Source organism: Anopheles merus, unplaced genomic scaffold (genome assembly GCF_017562075.2).
Source record: "Anopheles merus strain MAF unplaced genomic scaffold, AmerM5.1 LNR4000008, whole genome shotgun sequence".
NCBI lineage: Eukaryota > Metazoa > Arthropoda > Insecta > Diptera > Culicidae > Anopheles > Anopheles merus.
Window position 1 is genome coordinate 262,501 of NW_024427588.1, and position 26,500 is coordinate 289,000.

Sequence of the window (26,500 nt, forward strand, 5' to 3'; positions counted from 1 at the left end):
ATCGATTGACGATGCCGTCGATCTCATTTAACATTCGTAGCTTTGTTTTATTATGAAAAACAAAGGCAAATTTTGTGTAACGTTTTTTTTAAAAATAATCGATATTATTTAAGTATACAATGGCTACATGACCAACTATAAAGATGGGAAACATAATTTCCGAGCGAATCTAGAAGAAAACTACGAAAAAGGCGCATCACAATTGATTTTAACGGCCTTTCTTTAAATTCGCTTAACCGTAGAGTTGGCAACCAGATTTACACACGTAAGTTGGCAACCGGCATACCCGGGTATTCCACACGTTTTGATGCAAAAAAGTGACGATTTTCATAGGTAAACAATGCTTTCTATATTTTAATGCTGTAAGCAAGTAATGCCGACCAGATATTCTCTTCTATTTCATTTATTTATTAAGTTTTTTCATTTTATTATAAAAATAACGTTCAAATTGAAATTTGGAATCGCTTGAATTTGACTCGAAAATAAGCACAATACGAAAAGAGGAAGAAGAGAAACGTCATTCTCCATACAAAATGTATGGAATACCCGGGTATGCTGGTTGCCAACTTACGTGGTAAAGTTTAAAAAAATCAAAATAAAATACTTACAGGCTGTTTAAAATTACAATTTATGCATCAAAAAATCATAAATTAAAAGTTGAGAGACTACGGAAAATTTCAGGTGAATAAAAGCAATGAATCAAAAGTTATTGCAGTTCGAAGTTGAAAAAAAATACCCGGGTATCCGGTTGCCAACTTAAAGGTTAAACTGGTGGAAGTTTAAGGTTTCAGTTTAGTGATGTGCTCTCTGGAACGCACTCACGACTCCGATCCCACTTCAACTATTGTTAGTTCGATTCCGACTCCGGCAAAATGGAACCACTAGATCCGCTCGAAGTCGGAGTCGCCCGAAGTCGTTTGGAGTCGTTTGGAGTCGTTCGGAGTCGTTTGGAGTCGTTTGGAGTCTTTCGGAATCTTTCGAAGTTGAAGTTTTTTACTGATTTCTTATGTAATTCTTCTGTACAAAGAGAGGAATTTGGAACAAGAGTGCCATATTACAAAGTCACATTTGAATGATAAAGTTCAACTTAAATACTTATACTTATTTGAACTTAGTACAATCGGAATTAAATTATTGTAATCCATAATCTTATCCGTTGGTTTTGTGGAGTTAAGCATTTTGTTTATGCCTTCCTTTATAAAAGAATAAGAAATAAAAAAAAATGAAACATATTTCCAAAAATATGTTATTACTATTTGTCGAAGTGTATTCAATTTTCCAGAGAAGAACCATCATTGTGTCGCTATATTTTTCTAAATTAACATTAATCTGTCCTACCGATCTTAATGCCTCTGACTGCCGAGTAAAGGCTTCAGTTGGCTTCGAATTGCTCCGAACGGATCTGCACGGCTCCGACCTTAGTATGTTACATCTTTGATATTGGATTGGAGCCACTTCTGTTTTTTTTTTCATAATCATCCCACCATAAAAATCAATCAATATCCATTATGTACGACTTATCGAAAGCGTTTGTAGCCAAGTTGAATTTATTTGCATCTTACATTCTACAAGACTAATTGTACTTTGCAACCAAAAATCAAAACCAAATTGAAATGATTATGCTTAAGATAAAATGATTTACATTAAGGATTAAAATAAACGAAATGTAGAAGTCCTGCAATACATAGCTAAATAATAGGTTAGCTCACACAGTCCTTTCCTTAATTCTCGAATCATTTCCCTTGAAATGTCAAAAAATATTTGCCAAACTTTTTGGGTTCACACGAATCTGCGTCGGATAAAAATATCATAATTGAACAAAATTATTTGTGACTTGGAAATTAGCGAAAACTTATGTTTAAACACGATTTATCACAATTTTTCTCTTGAACTGTCAAAAAGTTGCAGGCAAATATTTTTGTTATTGATCCAGCGATGGATAGCTCAGATTGCTTATAAAAAAAATCGTAACAGGCAGCTAGATTTCCCCTACCTCAGTGAAAAAGTGGGATTGAGCGATATTTTCTAACAGAACTGCCGTGTGAGAACGCGACAAATGAAAAATATCCTATTTTGATAATAACGATAAAAGAGATTGCATGTGACTTTAAAAGTATATTAAACATTTTTTAATAACAAAGAGCACAATGAAAAACAACATCGTAAATTTTTAAATAAGAAACGATTCCAGATTTGAAGCGAGGAGTACGAAAAGTCAATTTGTTTAACAATAATGATTTTAAACAGTAGGGTAAGTGTACCAATTATGGCTGTAATATGTCATCAAGATACCGAATTTACGCCTGTAAAAATAAGTATTGTTTAAAATTTCAAACTTCTTTATGTTTCTTGTAGCTTACAATGTGTAGAACACGAGATTATTTTTATTTTCACTCAGTTTTTATCAAAATACTACAACATTTCAATTCAAAATTGCATCTCAAGGTATCAATTATGGCTATAGTCTTCCTAGCAATTCGACATAGCTGTACCAATTGTGGTTGTAAGCCTAAACACGTGGATATTTTCACCAAAAATCTATTTGTGTCATTGTTTTAACTCAAATCAAGCTGTAATAAGTTCACTGCAGGTAAATTAGTAAAATAACACGATAAAGTAAGTAAAATTAACAGTTTCAAATCTCCGTTTTGTATCACTATTTGTATTGATATCCACGCTCAATTAATCGCACGGTTGATGAGGCTAATCCTAAAAAAATTACTTTCGTACACTTTTCTGATTACACCGTGCTTAGATACACACCTGACAATATTTTAAACAACGCCGATGTAAATAGAGACACCTGGCAGCAATGCTTCGGTTATGGTTCGGTGCTTGAAAATCACAAATATCCTACGGTGCTGCTCTTAGCAAAACGGTAAGAGATACCAAAAATCTTGGAAACACATTTTAAAAGGGTTATATTTAACAAAGGGAAGTGAGCAGCACGGAACTAATGAAGCACAAATGTGTTAAAATGTTCATATTTGAAATTAAAAATCCTTCCGTGGTTTTAGAATGCAAATAGACTGTTTTAGAGCGAAAATAGCGTTCGTTATAGCCATAATAAGTACTATAGCCACATTTAATACCCTTACCCTATTGTATATAAATATTGAGGTAGTATATTTTTATTCTCAACTTTGCGGCCCGCGAATCACTGAAAAGCTGTACTTGCGGCCCTCTGTTGAAATGAGTTTGACACAGCTGATATAATAGAATAGTTCAATCGGTTAAGACAGCTGTGTCAAACTCAATTCATAAGAGGGCCGCAAGTACAGATTTTTAGTTATTCGTGGGCCGCAAAGTTGAGAATAAAAAATATACCTCAATATTCATATAAAATACTGTTTAAAATCATTATTGTTAAACAAATTGGCTTTTTGTACTCCTCGCTTCAAATCTGGAATAGTTTCTTATTTACAAATTCGCTATGTTTTTTTTATTGTGCACTTTTTTTTTAAAAAAAATGTTTAATGTACTTTTAAAGTCACATGTGTTGTTTCATCCTTATTATTAAAATAGGAAATTTCTCATTAGTTGCGTTCTAACACGGCACTTCTGTTAGAAAATATCACTCAACCACACTTTTTCACTGAGGTAGGGGAAGTCATCAGCCTGTTGCGAATCTTTTTCAAGCCATCTGAGCTATCCACCGCAGGATGAATAACAAAAATATTTGCATGCAATTTTTTGATAGATCAAGAGGAAAATTGTAAAAAAAAACCTGTTTTAAACATTATTTTTCGCTAATTTCCAAGTTCGAAGGGGTATATGGTGGTATATGGTGGCATTTCTTATTACAAGAACTTATATTTCCCAATCTATTAATTAGCTATGTATCGCACGACTTCGGCATTTCGATTATTTAAATTCTTCATCTAAATACTTTAGGCTTAAGCGTAATCACATCATTTTGGTTTAGATTTTTGGGGAGGTTTAAAAGTACATTAATTCGTCTTGCAAAATGTGGGGTATACAAAATTCCAACTTGGCTACAATCATTTTTATTAAAATTGATGGTGGCATGATTATGACAAAAAAACAGAAGTGGCTCCAATCGAACATCAATGATGTAACATTATAAGGTTGGAGCCGTGCAAATCGGAGAAATTCGGAGCCGAATGAATCCTTTACTTGGCACTCGGGGGTATTGAGATGGTCAAATTCGGTGGGACCGACCGGATCCATTTCTCACTGTAGATTAGCCGCTCCGTGCGACAACCGATGACTCCAACGGTTCCGAATGGCTTTAAACGGCTCTATAGGCTTCGGACGGCACCGAACGGAACTGTTGGTTTGATTTGGCCGGATTTGAAGTTGCTTTAGATGCGGATTCGAAGTTGCTAAGATCGAAAATGGTTTTGAGCCGAAGATGCGATTCTGACAATCCATCATTAGTTTTTGCGAAGTTTCCAAGTGTGTGTATCAAGTTATTTTCATTACTTTTTCGTTGGTAGAAGGTAGTCGCAAATCTATTTTTCCATATAGAATGTGCAATCGAGTGTGCACAATACTATGCTAATATTCAGAATTCAATCGAAACATAATACCGACTGAGTTTGCATTCAATTCAATGTTTCTTAAGGGTCTCGATTGTTCTGTACGATTGTGTAGAATAAGTTTATGAGATGTTATGGGTACATTCATGTTTGATTCGAAAAATATACCATCTAATTGATTGTTCTTCTTTGGAAAATTAAATACACTTCGACAAATAGTAATAACAGTTTTTTGGTTTGGAGTGATTTTAGCAATTCTCAAAATATTCTCGCGGGCCGCATTCAGCATTGACGAGGGCCGCATGCGGCCCGCGGGCCGCCAGTTTGACATACCTGGGTTAAGAGAATTTTTCAAACCGCTAATGAAATCGAGAAAGCATTCTGTGGAGGTTTGCAATCATATAATGGAACGTTGCAACCAAGGACTGTGCAGGAACGAGGTCTAATATAAGACAAAATCGAGTTGACCATCGCGGATGCCATTTGACAGCAGAGAGCCCTTGAAAATCATACCCTAAATTTTTTTAAACAATTAACAATTTTACTGCGATTACCAGCCCGATTCATCATTAAAATCATAATTAAAATTTGAATCGAAAAGGGCTTTCAAATGTCAAACTGTTGTTACGAAATTTTGGCTACTTGTCAAATCGTTCTACATTACATGACCTGGTTCCTACTCAGTCCTTGGTTGCAACCGAATTGTGGAGTTTTGCAAGCATACAGCATACATGTCATCAGACTGAGGGTACCGGTAAAATAACGAAAATCAGGGTGGCCACTCAATCGGGAAAACCGGGAAAACCGGGAATCAGCCGGGAATTTTATTTTTCCGGGAAAAACCGGGAAAAACTGGGAAATTCTCCAAAAAACCGGGAAATTATCACAAACTTTTGCTATCACTGTTTACCATCGTACTAAGTGTATTTTCAATTATTGGGATGTTTTGTATATTGTTCCCAACTTACCACAGGCCATAAACATCACACCAATGTGTAAGGATAACATTTTCAGTTTCTCTTATATGGTACGCAATATATGTACTATACTTCTCATTCGCACTGGTGCAATACTTACCTTCACCGATATCGGTTCTTGCACATTTCGGGTATGGTGTGCCTATTCGTTCTACCTTGCACACTCGTCTTTTGTTATTCATGTCTCGTGAAGTTGCGGTCGTGTCGAATTCAATGGTAGATTTAGTGGCCGATCCCAATTTTTTAACAGAACTGATAACTTTTGTCCCCTTTAGCAATTTTAAGGTTACCCAATCACACATCGCCTATACATTGGCATTTTGCATTTTGATTTCGGGCCTCTACATTCATTCCGCCCGAGTGACTGGGTTCTCACACAGGCACTGATGGTTAAGATGGCGTCGCATCTGCAGTCCGATCGTTGCTCCTTTGTTTTATTATCACATAAAATACAGTTCCCGTAAAACATAGTCAAGAAAGGGTCCCAAAATTAAGAAACCCACTGAAATCTCCTGTATCTATTCGTGAGGTGCATCATCAGTGTCGTGCGAGTAACAGCATAATGAATGGCTACTGTTTAACAGGAAATCCGTTCTTCGCAGATTGGTATGCTTTCTCCAGTGGCTGGTTGGTTCATGACTTCCGGTTACCCTTTTTTAAGGTTATGTGATGACATCTGTAAATCAACAATTGATAGCAGATGAAAAATATCTTGGCCATGGGGTAAAGTCTTTACACGTTAGTGTCACGATGCAAAACCATCAAAAAGCAATATTTGTAATGTTTTTTTATAGTTTTTTCATCAGTTTTTTGCTCAAATAAAACTTCCGAAAATATAAAGAATGCATATTTAAATAGCTTAAGATCTATAGTAGCCAAATTAGATCCACAAACGAGCGCATGATTGAAAATTAGTTTGTACAAATTTGATAGAAATCATGCCAAAATGGTTCTCAAATGTGTTGTCACACCTCTAGATTGGATACTATATTTTTGAATAATTTACTTATATATTTTATCCAGTTTTCATGACAAGTGTACATTTGTCCCGTAATGCCCGTGTTTACTTTACCATTCTCTACATAACGATTTTTGAAAACGTATGATATAATAGGCCGATTATTAAACACAAATTGTAAAGACAAGTTGTCAAAATCAGAAGATTTGTATTATGACATCCGTTTGTGTTGTGTGTTGGAAATTTTTTTTTGACGAAACACCAACTCACAAGCGTACTGCCAAGATATGTATTATGAAACACAAACGGAAATTCAAAATTGTCAAACTGCTTTCCGTCAGCTTTTTGTCACGGAAAGGCGCCAATCTCAGATTGTTTGACCGACAAAACACAACAACAGAGTTGTTGCTGTTGCTTTCACGACAAAATATAAGTATTTTATTTCAGAAATAATCAAATTTTATCATTTTAAACAAAAATATGTGTACTTCCATATCCACACAAATGGCGATAAGCTGGAGATACTGCTAACGTGCTGCTGTTTTGGGTTAAGAAGCTGCTGGTATTTCCTTCCTCTGTTGTTCTTCGATGGTAGTCGAAAGATGTAGGGCTCACGCACCCGGTTTGCGTTCAACAGCATTGGATTCCAGCAACTTCTTCAATGAGTGGCTGCTTCAACAACCAACAGCATAGGCACATGTAATTATCACATCTAATACTGCATACACTTTTAGTAATAACAAATAGTCGGAGGGCTCGATCTCCGCAAGAATGTCAAGGAAAATTTCCTTCGACACACGAATTTTTTTCTTTAATCTGAAATTAACAACCACGAAATGAAACATTTATAACACGGTTTGCACTGCACAAATGATCCGTATGCTTAACTCACGCTTGGTTATAAAGCTGTAACGGGTCGAAAACACGCTGTTTTGCCAGATCTACCGTTGTTTCTTCTTCACTGCTGCTATCGTCACCTACGAAGTGGGATAAATTATTTCGATGTTTTAAACAAGGATTGTTACTTGATAAACGATCATGTCTTAAATAAACTTGTTTACGTTTTTTTATTTTGATTTTGGCACATCGACACAGCTTTAACGAAAGAAAAAATTTAACGAAACTTGTCTGTCACAAGAACGGTTTCAAAATGCATACCTATTTCCTATTTTCTGTTTGTCTTGACGCACTTGTCTTGTGTCATTTCCGTTTGTGTTTAATAATCGGGCCTAATAATTTGGAATTGAAGTATCGATACAGGGTTTCGAATCATATAAGAGAATAGTTCAATCACTTAGGGGAATGTTGCAAATCGGTAGGGGAATGTTGCAAGCAAGCTGTGGATGATTGCAATCACTTAGGGGAGTTTTGCAATCGATTAGGGGAATGTTGCAATCGTACTGTGGAGCTGTCATCAGACTGTGGGTGCCGGTGGGTTATTCATATACATTTCACATCATTTCCTTGCATATTTTTCAAAATATCTAACAAAATGTGCAGAGTTCAACATTTTCCGGCAGATTTGCTATCAGCGAATAGTTCGGCTTGTATCATTATTAAGAGAATCAGAGCACTAAACCGTTGAAAGTGCGGTTTTTATGATAGATACTTTGTTTGCAGAATTTATTCTAGCCCGCTTGGAATTTTAAAATCACGAAAAACAAATAATTATTCATTTCAATGCTGCCAAAAATAGGTATACGGAAAATGTTGATTTTTGACAGATCTATGCTGTGGACTCCTGTCGAAATTTGAAACAATAACACACTTTTGATTTTGCTGAATATTGATATACAATTTTATTAGAATACTACAATGCGTATGTCGACAAATAAAATAACATTTCTTGTATAAAATATCACCAAATCCACTATAAATAATCCAATATCTTGAGAGAAAAATAATTTGTGAGCCAGTCGGAGCCGTACTATACAGCCGTCTCTTGTCCTCAATGCCTACTTTGTTTGTAGCTCATATCAAGGAGACTATAAAATCTACCAGTATAAAGGCCGGGGGACATTGTCCGTACTCGCAAGTGTAATTTTTATTTTCACTTTCCTATCTGGCGGCGGCTGGTAGAAGCTTTTTTGGTCATCGAGGGAATGGTCGTGCTGAATCTTAAAATAAAGTATTATTTTCACCGTTTTATTTATTTATTTATTTATTTATTTCATAGACAACCGACGGACCATCGTGTCTAATCGGCAACCTTATTATTCAATTAAGATATATATACCAATGATCATTTATAACATATAAATAGACCTCTAGTTATAAGCTAACATTAAATGTGACATAGACGCAATTTCGCGAATCGATCTCTCCGTTAAGGAGCCGGAATATGAAAAGGCTTTGGGCGTTTTTACGTTGAGAGCAGAGTGGTTCAAGTCCGAGAAGCAGACACCGCTGATGGTAGGAGGGTCGAGCGTGGTGGGATTGCCATGGAAGGAGTCGAACCGCGTACCTGGTGAGTCTCCGTTGAATGGCTTCGAGGCGATTGATGTCACCAGCGCCAAGCGGGCACCAGATCGGACAGCAGTACTCCAGGCACGACCTTCCAGGTTTTTCATTGCGAAAATGCATGCAATGCGTGCAAAACATGTTTGTCTACCTTTAACATAACTTTTCTTGTCCGATTTAATTAAAAAACATGGAAAAATAACATATCTTCCGAAGCGGCTCCAAAATGTTCGGGAAAATGCTTCGGTCAGCCGCCGCCAGGTGCGCTAGTGAAAATTGAACTTACACTAGCGAGTACGGACAGTGTCCCCGATCTTTACACCTCCTCCTCCTCCTCCTCCTCCTCCTCCTCCTCCTCCTCCCTCCTCCTCCTCCTCCTCCTCCTCCTCCTCCTCCTCCTCCTCCTCCTCCTCCTCCTCCTCCCCTCCTCCTCCTCCTCCCTCCTCCTCCTCCTCCTCCTCCTCCTCCTCCTCCTCCTCCTCCTCCTCCTCCTCCTCCTCCTCCTCCTCCTCCTCCTCCTCCTCCTCCTCCTCCTCCTCCTCCTCCTCCTCCTCCTCCTCCTGCACAGCTGCACAGAATTTCTTCTTAATTTTGGGCACTGATCTTGTTATAATAGATAATTGCATAATAATTCAATATTTTTTTATATTGGTCAACTTTTTAAGCATAAAATTAAGAACAAACGTAGTAAAAATGTCCGAAAATGCATTCAGACCACCGTGCACAACCAGTGTTGCCAACGGTGATAGTCGTCGAAATAAAATTTTACAAAATGATACTTTTTGAAGCATTACATTCTAGATTCACGCTTTCATTCGACAGTCACGGAAAAAAAATCATTGGACACGATGATATTTTTCTGCTACATTCATTTGACTTTTTGATTTTGCTGTAGTTGCTGTACTTTGTGAACTAGATCTTAATCTAAAATGGGTCCTTTTTTCGTGTTTTCGCGTGATTTTCTATACTCCTGTAAGTGAAAACCATTTTCGTGGTTGATTGAGTGAAAATATCAAGTGGTCTAATGGCTAAGTATCGGTAAATGCACGTGTTGGCACGATATAGACCACATGAGTTCTAGACAGAAAGTAATGTTTGTAAACATCGATCTGTCAAGAGCAGATCAACCTAACTCCCATTTTACCTGACAGATGGCGTACTAAATACACAGAAAGGGACGACAGGGTTAGCTTGTGCGAGAACTAGTTCTCCCAGAATAGGACCAATCAGGAAGTGGTTCAACCAGGGTCAAGTTCGCTCAGCTGATAGAGAACAGGGCGCCATCGCTAACCTAAATAATTTTCACACCAATTTTAAAACTGCTCAAATAACCGAAAGTTAGTAAATTTATCTTTACCGTTTGCGACACAATTAATCGAGTGCCACACACGTAGCAACAACACGATTAAGCAGTTTTGGCGTCATATCAAAAATGTCAAATGACATTCATTCTACATTTTTGCAATAATGTCATCGCAAAAGCATTGATTGTTATTGCACAAATGATTGTCGCTTTTGGAAAGTCGTGTCATGGTAACTGTTGTGGATAGACGTGCCGAACCCTGGATTCGCCTTAGCAGTTGCGCTGCTGCTGGTCGACATCCAGGAATCGACACTGCGCTCACGCACACTATCACGCCGCACTTAGCGATGCGCGCTAAGTGTGTGCATAGCGCACATAACCCGAAAGAGTGTGTTACAGGTTACCGGATTACAGGCTAGCCTCACCAGCAGCAAACCCAGCACGTCCAGCCAGAGACGCCATCGCTGTGGCCGGCCATTGCTGTCGCCGGTCATGGTCCTGCCGGCGCAAGGTTTCATCGTGGCACCACCGCCACCTCTCGGCAGGCGAAGCAGCGACGCTACAACCCGGGGACAGCGAACGCGGCATCATCGCCGCCGCCCCGGGACAACGGTGCACCATAGCAGACGCTCCCGAGGACAGCGAACGCGACATCATCGCCGCCGCCCCGGGATAACAGGTCACCGTAGCAGACGCTACCTGAGGACAGCGAACGCGGCACCATCGCCGCTATTCCGGGAACTACAGCCGCAACTCGAGGAACGGAAACGCGGCATCATCGCCGCCGCTCCGGCAACTACAGCCGCAATCGGAGGAACGCAAACACGGCATAATCGCCGCCGTTCCGGGAACATGAGCGCAGCAGCATCACGGGCCCCACTACGTACCATCGGTCGAAGGGTGTCACCACGCTGGTATTCCGTTGTGGAATACCATCCGCGTCGGTTCGACCCTTCGGGTTATTAAAAGGGGGAGATGTTGTGGATAGACGTGCCGAGCCCTGGATTCGCCGTAGCAGTTGCGCTGCTACTGGTCGACATCCAGGAATCGGCACTGCGCTCACGCACACTATCACGCCGCACTTAGCGATAAGTGCGCGCTAAGTGTGTGCAGAGCCCACATAACCCGAGAGAGTGTGTTACAGGCTACCGGTCGAGCAGGGCTCCTGGTAGGGCTCACGGTGCGGCTCGTGCGCGCGGCCCCATACTCAATGTATTGTGTTTGTTATTATTTATTATTTTAATTCGTGCAATAAACGTAAATAGTGTCAAACATAAAAGTAACCATGAATATTATCATCGAAAAATGATGACTTGATGACATCGAAAATGATTTTGACAGCTACTTATTGCGAGTTTCCTATAACAAATTGTACAAAAAGGTTCTCATTTTCAACCTCTCACTGTAAACGTTACTTTTTCATTCTATAATGAGACGATGTTGGTTAGTGAGTTGATGTTAGGTGGGTTTAGCTTGGATGATTTTTTTACCGTATTGGTTTTCTTCCACACTTTGCACCGACTTAGCGATCCATCGCAATAAGCGTTGGACAAAAAACGACAAGGACGTTTTCATCAAACGAATCAACGAATATCGTATGTGAAGTTGTGTAATATTTATGAAGTGATCTAAATAGCATAAAGATTCAATAGGTAAAGATTAGCTTAAAATTAATTGCAGCAGCTTCCGTGGTATGTTCGTACGAGCAACTAGGGAATCGGCTACTGCGAGCTGTTAAGCACCTCAAAGCGCTGCGCCGCATTGATCAGCACCTACGCGAAATGACGCCACAGAAGACGCTGACGATGCTTCCAAGTATGCCGCAGTTAGCCAACTTTGTGCAGATACGGACAGACCTGCTACATTCTGCCTTAACTGCTGACGAAATATTTTCCCTGGTCAACCAGAGCATTCTTATGTTATCGATGTCATGGACAACATATTAGCAAACGATGTACGATGTAGCTACCGCTGCAGGGAATAGCTACGGTTTGACAGAACAATCTATCCTTGATGAAACTGGTGGCACTGGGAAGCAGGTTTTGCTCAAAACTATTATTGCGTATACGCGACGCTAATCGAAAATTGCAATCGCAGTGGCTTTGAGTAGAATTGCTGCTCTGCTGCCGACCAGAGGACGTACGCTACAATCTACATTCAAGCTATCGCTCGTCTTTATTTTGTCTTTATAAGAAAATACTAACATAAATACCAAAACTTCTATAGCTTTCTATTATTTGAGCTTGGTCTGCGTCTCTAAAAAGTAACTATTACATTTTCTTTAAAAATAGTCACAATAATTATCTATTTATTTTAACCTTCATAAAGTTGCCACGGGCCGCATAATAGGCTCTCGAGGGCTGCATGCGACCCTCGGGCCTTAGTTTGGAGACCCCTGCTCTAGAAGCTCCCCTACAAACAACGAGAGCGCGATTTACAGGCGAGGGGTATGTAGAAGCAAGAGGAAACGGTGTGAAATACAAGGATGCGAGAGCGCGTTTTGGATTCTACACAGTTTTGGCACTAACACAGTTACAAATGTGTAAATGTGCTCGTTCACTTTCCTCCAGCGCGTTCAGATTGATCTGCTCGCAGCGGCGTGTTGGTATAGGAATCTCGCTTGCACTGCTGCACCGAAAGTTCCTCTGTGTCGTCTCGTTCTTGCTACCACACGAAATCCTCAGTACAGCTCAAGGATCCGCAGCGAGCAGCCGCGCGTGTGTTAGCCTAAGTCCTAGCCGCTTGGTGTTATAATTTTGTGAAGTGTTCAAGTGTTGTGCACATTGAAATGAAACTGCACGAATAATTCGTAATTTATGTTATGTAGATCGCCAGCTTCATTTCATACTTTTTTACAGTTATCAACGTGTGCAACAGGATCTACGCAGATAGACGGCTACTTCAACCTTTGCACGGAAGGAGTGATCGATTTTATAAGTTAAATATTTTGTGTCAACGTACGTAAACGTGTGAAATCATGTAATGTAAATGTGTAAAAGTTTCAATAAAGTGATGAAAAAAAAGATCTACGCGTGTTTGTGTTTTTGTTTAGCTTTAGATAACAAAAAAAAAAAACGCAGCGAGTGTGAGCGATCGCTGAACGAAAGAAACGCATACAGCGCAACACGAAAGAAACAAACACAAATACACGAAAGGATTCTCTCGCATGGTAGCGAGCATTGAGAGAGAGAGAGCGCACCATGGAAGCGGGAGAGTACTGGTATAGGCCCCCGCCCCCTTTTGAAACACCCAGATAAAGTCTTCCTTTTGGGCACGCACACCATGTTCAAAATAACCCGCTTTTTGTTTGTAGGGTCACGCCCTCGATAGCGCCCTGCAGGACGTTATGAAATCGCCAAATGTACAAATTTGACAGATCGAAAATCAAATGCAAAATAATTTCCCTTTGGTCGAATTTTAAAAACCATTTTGAAAGGTTGACGTATTCCTCTATATACGCCATACATGATGTACGCAATTTCGCTTTACGCGATTTTCTTAATTAAACAGTTCTTATACTAATTTGACACAACAAATGTCAAACTCAAAATAAATTCCCTTTTTTTTGAATTTTAAAAACTATTTTAAATGGTACAAAACTATAATTTTGGTTCAAATCAGATCAAATAACTAATAATAGCTAAAACCTAAACCCTTTCAAGCAGAATGATATGAAAATTAGCTATATAGCAATTATTCGCAGTTTGCGATACTCGATATACGCGTATTCGCAGTACGCGATTCCTCTAAATTTGGCAGTTACATGTGTTTTTTTTGCAAATATCTCAGTTTTTTGAAATATTGTATGCTCTTTCTTAATTTCCTTCATATTCTTGAAACATTTTGCATTAAATTTGTGCAAAAGATACCTGTTAAACAACAAAAAACTGTAATGAAAAACTCTGTGATGATATTTTTCTACCCTCGGACCAATAGTGTAAACTATTTTTCTATAGAAATCCGCTATACGCGAAAACTCGAGATACGCTATTGTGGTCGGTTCCGTACGATAGCCCGATATATCGGATATTACCTAATATTCGAGATACGCGATTGTCTCCAGTCCGCATTCGTAGCATATATCGGGGAGTATCTGCATATGGTATAGGGTAGCGGTCGGCAAACTTTTGAGACAAAGGGCCAACTTTAGTAAATGATCTAAAGCCGCGGGCCAGGAGAATGTGATTTTTCTATTATTGTGATTTAACTTTTACATTATAAAATTTTAGAAACAAAATAATTGGTTAATGATATCAAGCAATGCGATTGGTATTACAGGGTTTACCTAGCCAATCGAGCGTCGTCAAAGCGTTATCGGTCGCTGTAAATACTTTTCCGGGCGACGTAAACCCTCAATTGGGCACTGTGATTTCTATTCGGGCCTTGTGAAGTTTGTGGACGTCGTATAAACCCATTTCGGCATTTTGGTCGCCAATATCTTGGCACTATTAAGCAATAATCAAAGGATCGAAAGAAATCCCAAATTCATTTTTGAGGTTCCAAAAGAAGCTGAAATGAAGACAAAGGGACAAGTGGCTACATTACTGCGTTAGCTGGATCGGGAGATCGATGCAACCCACCAAACAGTAAAATAATACCTGGGAAACAAGAAAAAAACAGATCAGGAATTAGAAATCGCATCCACCGACTTCGCAGTGGCAAACAATTGCGCGAAAACTCAATGCAATCATTTCAGTTGAATTTCAACAGAATTATAACACCCTAGTCACCCTAGTCCGCCAACTGGTCCAACATCCGTCACCTGTGTCTTATCGATTTTTTTCTACACCAACATGATGCAAAAACTCTACTCTAACAATTTTGTAGCGAAAACTTAGGAGGAATTGATGAAAATCTAAGGTAGAACTTAAATCATGCATGACTTCGTTCACCATGGTGAAAATTCCTAACCGACGAAAGGCAATACGCAAAGTCTTAATCTTATTTGTACAAGTAAGCTTAAATAATTCCCTTTCAATAGATTTAATTTTTTTATTTTATTTTATTTTATTAATTGCTCGGCCACGTTGGGTTTCAGCAATAGTGCTTACTGACTATAGTATACAATTATTCACGAAGGAGTTGGAAGGAGTTTATGGTACGGAAAAGGAGCGAAGACGGGATCGGTAGACAGGATAGGATAGGTTGAAATCGAACAGATCTGAAGTACTATTAAAAGACGACATAGCTCTTACAAAAGGCTCATTGCGAGCTAAACGTGTACGGCATATAGGTAACTGGAGACGAAAACGATAACGTAAGGTGCGACAAGGTGCATACAAATGTAAGCGCGATAGAAGTGAAGGAGTATCAATCGTATTGAGCAATATGCCAGCAACGAAAGAAGACTGAGCGACCGAGAGGCGGTACTCCAACTTGGCAAGGCCTAATAGAGTGCATCTATCGTCATACGAAGGAAGCGGAATAGAGTGATGACCCAGCGACCTACGAAATACGATCCTTGTAAAACGTCTCTGGATCCTCTCAATCCTTTGGAGATAGTTGGACAGGAGACCAGATCTCACAGGCATATTCTAGTACGGAACGGACCCAACAACAATAAGGGACTTAAGATAAAAAGGATCACGAATTTCAGTGGACATGCGACAAATATAACCAAGACTTTTGTTGGCCTTGTTGATGACATGACATGTTGATGTCATTAGTGATGACCCAGCGACCTACGAAATACGATCCTTGTAAAACGTCTCTGGATCCTCTCAATCCTTTGGAGATAGTTGGACAGGAGACCAGATCTCACAGGCATATTCTAGTACGGAACGGACCCAACAACAATAAAGGGACTTAAAATAAAAAGGATCACGAATTTCAGTGGACATGCGACAAATATAACCAAGACTTTTGTTGGCCTTGTTGATGACATACATGACATGTCCGTGTGCTCTTTGAAAGAGAGACTCGGGTCAAAGAAGACGCCAAGATCCTTAGACAAGGACACACGGGGAATAGGGGCAGCACAGACACTGTAAGCATGAGTTATACTTGTAGAGGATCGAAAGAAAGACAATACAGAACATTTTTCAGGACACAGTACTAAACCGTAAATGTAAAGATGTAAACGTAAAGAAATTATAATTCCTAGTTTTTTTCTACAGCCAGCCGAGAATGGCATATTTTTTCATGCAAAAGTAATGGGGATATTGACCTCGGGTTCGAACATACTGCACGTTCCGTCATTCCATAGTTCTTTAATTTAAGTTGAAAAAGTACGATGGTATCATATGGTATACTGAAAGATCTTCAGTAATTTGTGTACGAATCGTTTCTTCCTATCTTTCAAAATCAGTCAAATCCTTTCGCGGGCCGGATTGAATGTTGCGGCGGGCCGCATTTGGCCCGCGTTCCGGACTTCGCCGACCGCTGGTATAGGGCATATGGGTCCAATAAACTCCGTGGTAAACCAAAAACTCAGTGGTACCCAAACGGATGATTGTCATAGCTGATATTAATTAATCATTACGTTATTACGACAGATAAGAAGAATCGAAGCTTTGGGACAATATCATAGTGATCATTATAAGCATTGTTTTTGTACTCCTCGGATTTCAAATTCTTCTATTTTTCATTAAAATGAGATATCACTTTTATCCCGTGTGAAACCGGGTAAATCAGCTAGTATATATATCTACAGGGCGTTCATGATAATTTTGACAGTCAGCTACGGAGAAAGAAAAAAAAATTATGGCAAAATTAATCATTGGGGATTTTTGTTTTGTTTTAGAAATAGTAGCTTACCATGTTGAGCCGGTCTCGTAGTACAGTCGTCAACTCGTACGACTTAACAACATGCCCGTCATGGGTTCGATCCTCAAATAGACCGTGCCGCCATACGTAGACTGACTATCCTGCTATGTTAGTCACTGAAAGTCAAACCACACAAGTGGTGCAGGCAGGCCTTGACCGACAACGGTTGTTGAGCCAAAGAAGAAGAAGAAGAAGCTTACCATGTATTTATTTCATTTTATTCAAAATATCCACCTTCGGCTTCTATTACGGCCTCCACCCGTCTCCGGAACCGGGAACAAGCCCTGGCGACAGACCCCCGCCTACGCTACCGGATGAACACATGGGAACCGATCCGCTATCGTCACCGCTTCGAGCAGCGCTTCCTCTGCCGGCCACAGACAGAATATGGATCCGACTATCTCGCTTGTCCACTGCCGTCACCGTGGCGCTTCCGTGAAACGCCGTTTAGCCACCGATGATGTCCTAGCATACTGCTTGCTGAGTGAGAGTACCAACCGCCGTTCGTGACGTAGCACTCGCCTCATCGACCTGGCCTGTCTGTATTGGTGTACGTGAATTTTTACATTCCTGTCAACGAGAGCGTGACCACTCATCGTCACCAATCATCACCAAACACTGTTCTATCACACGCACACCTGTTTGTCATGGATCGCCGATCGACGGCTCGCACAACCACATCCATTGTCTATCACGCACCGGCACACGCATTAACATCACAGGATCAAACACTAACTTCACCACAACTGGGAAAACACATGCTGAACGACACCACTCATGGTCCCAATTCGACAATCATTGACGGCCCGCTTTTAATTCGCTGCACTTCACCACCAACACCGACTTACAACAAACCACACTTGACCGCTTTTTTCACGAATAGATGAATCTCTGTTAAGTCTGTACAAACACCTACCTGTTTTGTTCCTGCTGCTTATGCGCTTCGCACTGCCCGTTCGACTGCCTCTGTTTGCCATCAAAAAGTGCGGGGAATGCGCACGAATGTCGATGAGTTTCGGCTGTCGGTGTTGGAACCCAATTGCGATGTAATTGTTTCTTGATCCTAGCCTACCTTCGGCTTTGCTGTTCAACGATAGCTTCCGAGTCTACCGATTCGATCGTAGTGACTCCGAACTACACCAGACGACTCCGACGCCGAACGACGCCGAACGACTCCGAACGACTCCGAACGACTGCGGACTACTCCGAACGACTCCGGACGACTCCGAACGACTCCGGACGACTCCGAACGACTCCGACTCCGAACGACTCCGAACAACTCCGAACGACTCCAGGCGATTCTGGGCGATTCCTAACGACTCCGGATGATGCAGGGCGGACCTACCTACCGGAGTCGATTCCGAATTTATCGGAGAGAAGAATGGAGAAATGGAATGGAGAGTAAGGTGGTAAATATAAATATTATTTTAGAAAAAAGATGGCTCAGGGTTCGTCTAGCACGGGGACCCAACATCCATCACACACGGGGTCGTGCTCCTTGCTAATAAAGAGCTAAGTGTATCATCTTTTATAGATGCTGGATTAAAAATATACGAGCCCCCCGCAATTGCTTACTTTTAAAACCGCCACTGCCTGCGGGTAAATATGTTTCGTTATAATCTACCCCCTTTCGCTGAGAATATCCCTTTATCATCAAGCGTGCCTTGTAGCAGCATAGTTTTGTCTTAACACTTTGGGCGCTGGTATTTTGCATTAGCTTTCTGCGGAGAACACATTACAACATAGGAGAGCGATGAGAGCGTTTCATTGGCTTCCCAAATAACATTGGAGCGTTACATTTCGCGATTTTTGTATGGAGGAGTTACTGCTTATTGACTGCTCATAACACTTCTCGATAGCAGTCCTTAGTGAGCGGAATGCCTCAATGTCCTCAATGAAAGCTCAAAGCTCAAGCGTTACCTAGCGAGTGCTCGAACCACAGTATAACCCTATGGGAGCTGTGTTCGGATGTAAACAAAAACCCACACACTTATTTAAAAAATTCTATGTACATTGTTTAGTACAACCATAAAACATATTTTACTTATCTAAAATCAATACTCACATGCAGTGGCGGATTTTCCTATAAGCGGACTGAGCGGCCGCGGGGGGCCCCGACTGAAAAGGGACCCCGAGTACAAGGCCTGAAGCTAGTTTTTTTGTATGACCAACAAGTATTTGTGTGTTGTCCTCAACGGTTAAATCAATCACACACTCAGAAAAGAAAGATAAAGGATTGCTGGATGGTGTGCGAGTGTGAGAGTGATAAACTTACAGGGCTTGCAGTCCAAGAAACAACTGTTCAGATGCATACTACATTTATCTTCTCCAATAGTCAACGCCACGGTGTGCGTGGTAGGTCGTGATGGCTACACAAACGGGCTATCGCTATAAATATATGGACTGTTATTTATTGTTCTGTAACCCTGTATTATCACCACTCGGGGGAGCTCTGACCTTTAACACAACTACAAAAGCGAATTCACTTGTACAGTCTGTTCCCGAGTTACGCGGTTTATGCGGTCCCGAGGAATCCGCGTAACTCGTATATCAGCGTAAGCCGAATTTCACGGTTTTCGGCCCAAATACAACTGACTTTTTGATTTATTTTAGGTTTTCATACACTTTATCAATTATTTGATACGTTTCGTGCAGAACACTCGTGTATTTTTGGCTTTAATCCACTTAAATTTATTAGCAAAAATGCAATTTATACTGCATTAGACGATTGTTCAAGAAAATTGTACGGATTTGATATTTCATTTGTCAAATTTAGAAAACCGCTTATCTCTGAATCTGCGTAAGTCGAGAACCGCGTAACTCCAGAACAGACTGTATGAGCAATCAGTTTAACTTGCTCTGAATAAGAATGACAAAGGATTAGAAAAGATAGCTGCACGGTGCACGAGTGTGAGAGTGATGAGACAATTATCACACCCGCACGTGCAGCTATCTTATATTGTTCTCTTTCATTCCTGCAGACTTGCACACTACCAACGAAGCAACGCTGATTGATTTTACCGTTCCAAATCGGTCAGTTCTAAATCGCGTTGAAACACACGTTGGAGTCAGCACACTTTCGCAACAGCACAGTCAATTGTTTTGGTCATCTGATACGTCGTAACTGGGGTTTAGTGGTTTAATCTGCTTTTTTCAAATTTAATGGTTAAAACATCAAAGTTATTTTTACGTTCTATTTTTTAATGTTTTACTGAATTCCATATAAATTGAGGTAAGGCATGTTTAGTGAACGTTTTTCTTAGCATAATGTACCATCGTGATTTGAAATTACAGGAAAATATCGAAAACATGAAACGAGTTTATGCAAGTGGTGCAGAGAAACGTAAAAAACAAAAACAGAGTTTGCAAGTCGCTGAGAAGCAAAAAAATGCGTTACATAAGTTTTTGGTTCCTGGCGTGGAATCATCGGATGCTTCAAACCTCTCGGGAGGTACATGTTCAGTGGCCAATGATATTTCACATCAAATAGAATTTAATGCTGATGAAGATATAAACATGTGACTCAGGGGGGAAACAATACAGACAATGCGTGGATGGATGATATTGCTCTTTGGCCTGTAATTGTGTCTGATGACTTGATAGAGCATGTTATACAAAATAAGCCTAAAAGTCATGGTAATATTGATGCGTTGAAAACATTGTACACAGACAACGGTGTATCGTACTATCGAGGCCTACATTTGGATCATTTTTACAGGAACAAACCGAATGGATCAAAAGAAGCTAGAATCTGGCTAATTTTTTCTGAAACAAGCAAAAGTGTCTATTGTTATCCTTGTAAATTATTCTCGTGTTCACAATCTAAATTAATTAAAGGGTTCAATAATTGGAGATCCATTACTGGAACATTAACTGATCATGAAAAATCTAAAGACCATATGTTTGCTATGTGTACATTGTACAAAAGAACTTCTAAAGTCAATAGAATAGATTCTAGTTTGTTAAAAGAACAAGAAAATCATCAAGCATATTGGAGAGAGGTGTTAAAGAGGGTAGTTTCTACGATAAAATTACTAGGCCGTCTAGGTTTAGGCTTTAGAGGGCATAATGAGCAGCACGATTCAGAAAGAAAGGGAAATTTTTTGACTTGCTTGGACTACCTGAGCGAATATGACGAATTTTTGAAGTTACATTTACAAAAATATGGAAACAGTGCCCAGGGAAAAGCAAACTACTTATCACACCACATTTGCGATGAGTTTATAGAAGTAATAGGAAAACGAATAGAAACAGAAATAGTGAACGAAATCAAAGCAGCAAAATATTTTAGCCTAGTATTAGATTCTTCACCAGACATAGCACACACGGATCAATTAACGTTTATTTTAAGATATGTCATGGATTCTGGTAAAATTGTAGAAAGATTTATTGCATTTATTCCCATAGATAAACATGATGCGTCGTATTTATAAGTCAAAGTTTTGGAAATGTTGCAAACACTAGATTTAAATATTGAAAACTGTCGCGGGCAAACGTATGACAATGCAGCCAATATGGCTGGCAAATATAAAGGATTACAAGCACGAATTAAAAGCTTAAGTCCTAGTGCTACTTTTATACCTTGTGCAAACCATTCGCTAAATTTAGTCGGGAATTTTGCAGCCGAAAACTGTAATTCAGCAGTTAATTACTTTTCATTTGTTCAAAAATTGTTTACATTTTTTTCTTCTTCAACACATAGATGGAAAATACTAAATGAAAAATTGAAAACATGTGATCTACAATCAGTTACGTTAAAATGCCTCTCTAACACAAGATGGTCTGCTAGGGCAGATGCAATATTCGCTTTGAAAGCTGGATATGATCAAATTAGAGGAACGTTACAAGAAATTAGCGAGAATAGCCCCGAAAAAAAAAAATTACGTCAATAGAAGCTTCTTCACTGCTGAAAAAAATGAATCGGTTTGAAACCGCTTTAATGACGGTAACATGGAATAGATTACTTCAACGCATACATACTACTAGCAAATCGCTACAATCGCTTGAATGTGAGGTATCGAAAGGAACTGAACTTCTTCGATCATTGGTGGCATTTACTCAAAGCGTTAGAGAAGATTTTGGTCGGATAGTGCAAGACGCTACTAAGCTGTCCGGATTGTCTTTCAGCACAGAAGAAGAACCAAAACAAAAACGAAAGCGAAATTCAGCGTCAAATCAGGAATACACATTTTCTACAGAAGAGAATTTCAAAATGAATTCGTTTTATACGATTTGCGATTCTATAAGAGAGCAACTTAAACAAAGAATGGAAGCTTATGAAGCAATAGTAAACCCTTTTCGAATATTTTTCGATTTATCCATATCTAAAATTGAGAGGCAAGATTCGATAGAAAAGATAAAAACAATGTTCAAAACTGACATTGATGGAACAAATTTAGAAGATGAACTTGAACACTTTATTCTATTCATGAAAGACCATGAACCATCGCATGATCAGCAAAATCAGCTTTAGACATTACAGATATATATAAAATACTCCGAGACATGTCTTGCACTTTTCCGAATTTGGAAACAATTATAAGAATTTTCTTAACTATGCCCATATCGAATGCCGCTGGAGAACGATCTTTCTCCGCCATGAAGCGAATTAAAAATTATTTACGTAGTACGTTAAGCGATATTAGATTAAGCAATTTATCTTTGATCTATATAGAACAAGAACTTCTCAATAGTATAGATACGAATGATATAATAGACGAATTTGCCAGGAAGAAGGTTAGGCGAAGACATATTTAGCGAACTTAGGTCTAGGAATAGTTAATACTATCTGGGATTATCAATATATATTGTTTACGGAATACAACATATATCGCTAATGAAATATTTTCGAAAATATTATGGGAAGTATTTTATCGCATTGCTTAAATATACATATCATTCTGGCATTACAGTGGTCGATGGGGGCCCCATTACATCCAACCGCTTGGGGCCTCGAGATGGATAAATCCGCCTCTGCTCACATGTCCCGTTTTCCTTTTTTACATACGATATTTACCATTACTTTGAATGGCATCAACAGATGCCGACGGCGGTGTTGTCCCTGCGTCAGACACATTTATAGTTGCCGCTTCTACCGCTCGTGTAAATCTTTACTTACGATCGTAATTACGTTCGTTTACTCTTTTTCCGATCCTTACAGACGATGCCGCGCGTCAAAATGCTCTTTCTCTTTCTTCCCGTTGCAATACGCTCTGCAGATTTTTGCTGAGAGACAACACAGAGAAGGAGAGTGAACAAAGCTGTGAATCCAAAACGATCCACACAGCGCCCAAAGTGTTAAACATTAATTTACATTTGATTTCTTTCCTATCTTCTAGTAGAGTTATCGAAATCCATGTGCTGTAGTTATTTCATACTATTCAGACTATTTTTCATAAACCATAGTGCAACAATGAAAAATATTAAACCTGTAAAGCCTCGAATTTTATCAATTTGAATTAAACGTTGAAGTTATAACAAAGGCACAAAATCGCAAGGCAGAAGAATTAACAGAATGGTGAAGGTGTTTTCAGTACAACTATCCGTAAACGAATGATCTCTATTTTGACATGTCAGATTATCGCACAGTTGTCACGGTGATGGTCATATTCCGATCCGGCATATTGGGCACTATGGTCTAATCAGTGGTCAAATCTCCAGGATATTACAGCTCGGCTATCCTGACCAACAAATTGACCTCAATTTGAGCGGCTTTACTGTAGAACATCTCCTCCGGAAGTCTTGCTGAAGTTTACAGAAGTTACAGCCAAGCATATATCAATTAACAGGTTGGCTGATAAGTCCCCGGTCTGACACATAGATGGCGCCGCTAGTATTAAATGCATATTATTTTTATATAGTACTAACCTTCAAATGATTCGTGTCAAAATTTGACGTCTGTATGTCAATTAGTTTGTGAGACAGAACGTCTTTTGTCAAGCAACTTTTGTTCGATTCGATTATCCGGCACTACAACCGCTTTGCGGTCTTGGCCTGCCTCAGGAGTGTCCGAAACCGCTCACGGTCTCGCGCCTTCGTCTGCCAGTCCGTTATCCCGGCCTTAATGGCGGACGCCTCCACGCCATCTTGCCACCTCAATTTGGGCCTACCACGCCTCCTCTGTCCTTGTGGACGGCCTAAAAAGACTTTACGGGCTGGGTCGTCCGTTTCCATGCGTATAACATGGCCAGCCCACCGGAGCCTGGCGAGCTTTATACGCTGTACGACAGTGAGGTCGCCGTACATCTCGTATAGCTCGTCATTATAGCGGCTCCTCCATTGTCCTTCCACACATACGGGGCCAAGTATCCTTCTGAGCATCTTCCTCTCGAACGCGGCTAAGAGGGTTTCGTCAGATTTGGACAGTGTCCATGTCTCAGAGGCGTATGTGAGTACTGGTACTATATAGGTACTATATAGTCCCAGCTTCGTCCGTCGCGACAGGTTCTTTGAGGTAAACTGCTTTTTCAGGCTGTAGAATGACCGGTTGGCAGCCAGCATCCTTGCGCGCAACTCAGCTTCCATGCTGTTGTCGTTGCTGACCTTTGACCCAAGATAGGTGAATTGTGGGACGACTTCAAAAGTGCGTTCACCTATCTGTACGTCACGCCTACGTAGATTCGGATTATTTATTGGTAGGTCCGCTGATGTTGCCACCATCAGTTTGGTCTTTGCCTCGTTTATCTGCAATCCGAGGCTCTCTGCCGCCTGCTCAATCCCTTGGTAGGCTTCTGCTGCATAGGAGAGCCGCAGACCAATGATGTCTATATCATCAGCGTATGCCAGGATCTGGGTTGACTTATAGAAGATGGTTCCCGTAGTCTCCACCCTCGAGTCGCGGATGGCCCTCTCTAGCGCCAAGTTGAATAGGAGACAGGCAAGCCCGTCCCCCTGGCGCAGACCTTTGGTGGTAGCAAAAGGTCCTGAGAGTTTTCCATCCACCCTCACCTGGCATGTGACGTTGGTCATAGTCATTCTAACTAGCCTTATCAGTTTGGCCGGGATTCCAAATGAGCTCATAGCGTCGTACAGTTTTACCCTGGCTATGCTATCGTATGCGGCTTTGAAGTCTATGAAGAGATGGTATGTGTCGTTTTTGTATTCAGCCATCTTCTCCAAGATCTGCCGCATGGTGAAGATCTGATCAGTGGTTGATTTTCCGTTTCGGAATCCTCTTTGATAGTTTCCTACTATCTCTTCGACGTGCGGGACAAGGCGATCCTGAAGGATCAGGGAGAATATTTTATAGGCGGTATTCAACACCGTAATACCCCTGTAGTTGTTGCAGTCCAACCTGTCTCCCTTCTTGTATACGGGGTAGATGATGCCGAGATTCCAATCACAAGGCATCGATTCGCTATCCCACACCTCAGTAACAATTTGATGAATCTCGTTTTCTAGTCGTGCACCTCCATTCTTGACCAGTTCAGCTGCAATTCCGTCGGTTCCGGGTGCCTTGTTATTTTTCAGCCGACGGATAGCCTTTCGTGTTTCTTCTATGCTAGGTGGCAGTAGCATGACACTATCTGCTAGTGGCGCTTCTAGCTGTTCGTTTAACTGGTCGTTGAGTAATTCATCAAAGTACTGAGCCCACCGCGAGAGGACCTCTGGCTGGTTACTAACCAGATCTCCATCCTTGTTGCGACAGCAGGTTACCTTAGGTACGTAGGTTACCTTGTTTCGGTGACCTGCTATCGCTTGGTAAAACTTTCGTGTCGGTCCGTACGCCTCTCTGGTTTGCTCGAGTTCCCGCATGTTTTGCTCTTCCAAAGCATGCTTCTTAGAGCGGTGAACTCGTTTCTCTTCGCGTCTGAGCCGTGAATATTCCTCTGCGCATGCCCGCGTTCTATGCCGTTGCTGCATTGCTCGGTATGCAGTATTCTTACCACTTAGCAACTTTTGTTATTGTGAAAAAAAAGGAAAAAAGGAATTTCGTGTTTTGATAAAATACTGTTTTCTGAAGGTATACAGTGGAAGCAAAAACTTGGCTTGATAATGAGTTTCCGGACTCTGCCCCAGGGAAATCAACAATAATTGATTGGTATACAAAATTCAAGCGTGATGAAATGAGCACGGAGGACGGTGAACGCAGTGGACGCCCGAAAGAGGTGGTTACCGACGAAAACATAAAAAAATCCACAAAATGATTTTGAATGACCGTAAAATGAAGTTGATCGAGATAGCAGAGGCCTTAAAGATATCAAAGGAACGTGTTGGTCATATCATTCATCAATATTTGGATATGCGGAAGCTCTGTGCAAAATGGGTGCCGCGCGAGCTCACATTTGACCAAAAACACCAACGTGTTGATGATTCTGAGCGGTGTTTGCAGCTGTTATCTCGTAATACATCCGAGTTTTTGCGTCGATATGTGACAATGGATGAAACATGGCTCCATCACTACACTCCTGAGTCCAATAGACAGTCGGCTCAGTGGACAGCGACCGGTGAACCGGCTCCGAAGCGTGGAAAGATTCAAAAGTCCGCTGGCAAAGTAATGGCCTCTGTTTTTTGGGATGCGCATGGAATAATTTTT

At 40.4% G+C, this 26,500-nt stretch overlaps 1 protein-coding gene across 16 annotated transcripts in view; it reads left to right on the forward strand.

Moving 5' to 3' along the window:
- LOC121600838 (protein spitz-like) overlaps positions 1–26,500 on the forward strand; it is an 82,194-nt gene that overhangs the window by 3,498 nt on the left and 52,196 nt on the right. The gene's annotated exons all lie outside the window — the stretch shown is intronic.